Raw genomic sequence first — 1,669 nt, 5'->3', positions numbered from 1 at the left:
AAAAAAACAAAAAAAACGGGTACAGAGGCGGGGCAGCACTGCCAGCCAATAGGTCGGGCTCGCAACAATTCATCCAAATTTTCTCCACACTCTTTTCCTCTCTGTGTTTGAATCTTTTATTATTATTATTATTTAATTTTATGGTCTGCTCAGTCTCTAACTCACAGGTGTCTGAGGAGTGGACACTGCCCAAGAACGTTGTCGGGATATCCCTCTGAGCATCTCTGTGTTTATATTCGCCAAATAAGCAAAGCTCAGCATTGCACCGACAACCTCAACGTGGCAGCACGGTGTCTCTCCAGCGCGCGCACAGCGCATCCCACAAGTGCAGAAGTCCACCCGCCCTCCACTCTCACCCCCAACACTTCTCCCCGCAAACACTGACAGCTGAGCCCAGCTCGTACAGAACACATCGTGTTTTCACTTGTCTTACCTTGATCTGAGTTCCCGGTCTGGCAGGGAAGAAGAGGATGAAGGCGTGAAGCTTTACGGTCCGTTCTGCAGCAGCAAAAGACGGAGAGAGCGAGAATATTATCCCCGGACGTGCGTTCCAGCAGAGAGAGGGAGAGAGAGAGAAGGGGGGTGGGGGGAGATCCAGAGAGAGAGAGTAAGGTGGGTGAGCAAGAGGAGTGATGAGGGACGGTGGCGCGCTAACGGAAGAGAGAGAGGGGATGGTTGACAGAGGGATGATGTTGAATCGTGGCAGCAGCCGCTCCCAATCAGACGTAATACCTGCTGTATACACTGAGAGGAAAATTTCAAAGAAAAATCTTCTGCAGGCTTTTTCTTTTTTTTCTCTCTTTCAGAAATGTCGGCTGCGCGTAATTAAAATGCCAAAGCAAGCCCGATGTCAATATCAGGAAGATTCCCAGCGGGACGAAACACATCTCAGATTTTTCTCTAGTTTCTGCCCTCCCTTGTGTTAATTGTGCTATTTTTATCCCAATTTTTAAATAGGTTTGTTATATAGACTGCATACAGGTTTCACCTTAGCTTTAATTCAATGAGAGCACTCATTTGAAAAAAGGACAACATATTATAACATAGTTCTGCTTATGGCTCAGTCTAACCACGTGACAGCGGCATGTATTAATGACTCCAATCAGTCGATCTTAAGAACGGTGGGAGGTTACGGGCCACTGATACCTCCACGGGCAGTAATCACATAATGTTTGGTCCCGAACGTGTGGGGTAAAGCGGGATGCCGCTCCTGTCGTTACTTGCGCAACTTACCACTTCCCCATGCAGGGACGCGCAACTGCTTTCCAATCTGGGCACGTAGCAACGCGCCTCAAAGTGCGCGCCCTTGTGATGGGGCAGGGAGGCAGGTTCCCGTACACGCGCACGGATATAAAGTGGAAGGCGTGGAAAGAAAAGGGGGAGCTCCAACTGTGCCGATGACGTCATTGTCAGTCAGCTGTCGAGGTATTGATTTGCTCCCATGTTGTTTTGCTCGTGAGTACCTTTCGATGTGTGTGTGTGTGTGTGTGTGTGTGTGTGTGTGTGTGTGTGTGTGTGTGTGTGTAGTAGATTTAGAGTTTTTATGTGCCTTCCTGTATCTCAAATTTCTGAAAACCCCACAGGGTAACACTTTTCTCTGGAGCTCCTTTCATCCTTTGGGTTTTCATCCTGCTTGTAGGAGTGATACTTGACTGATTGCCATCGCACG

General features: G+C 48.4%; 1 protein-coding gene across 1 annotated transcript in view; it reads right to left on the bottom strand.

Annotated features, from left to right (window-relative positions):
- LOC102292098 (protein phosphatase 1 regulatory subunit 29) overlaps positions 1–735 on the bottom strand; it is a 306,883-nt gene extending 306,148 nt beyond the window's left edge. Inside the window, exon 1 of the mRNA XM_005936833.3 lies at positions 434–735. The gene's annotated coding sequence lies outside the window, so the exon portion shown is untranslated. The remainder of the gene's footprint in view (positions 1–433) is intronic.
- Positions 736–1,669: the final 934 nt, after the last annotated feature.

The sequence above is a fragment of the Haplochromis burtoni genome, unplaced genomic scaffold (assembly GCF_018398535.1).
Source record: "Haplochromis burtoni strain Fernald_Lab_line unplaced genomic scaffold, NCSU_Asbu1 Contig_223, whole genome shotgun sequence".
NCBI lineage: Eukaryota > Metazoa > Chordata > Actinopteri > Cichliformes > Cichlidae > Haplochromis > Haplochromis burtoni.
The sequence above is the reverse complement of the archived record's forward strand: the minus strand, read 5'-3'. Positions and strand labels throughout refer to the sequence as shown.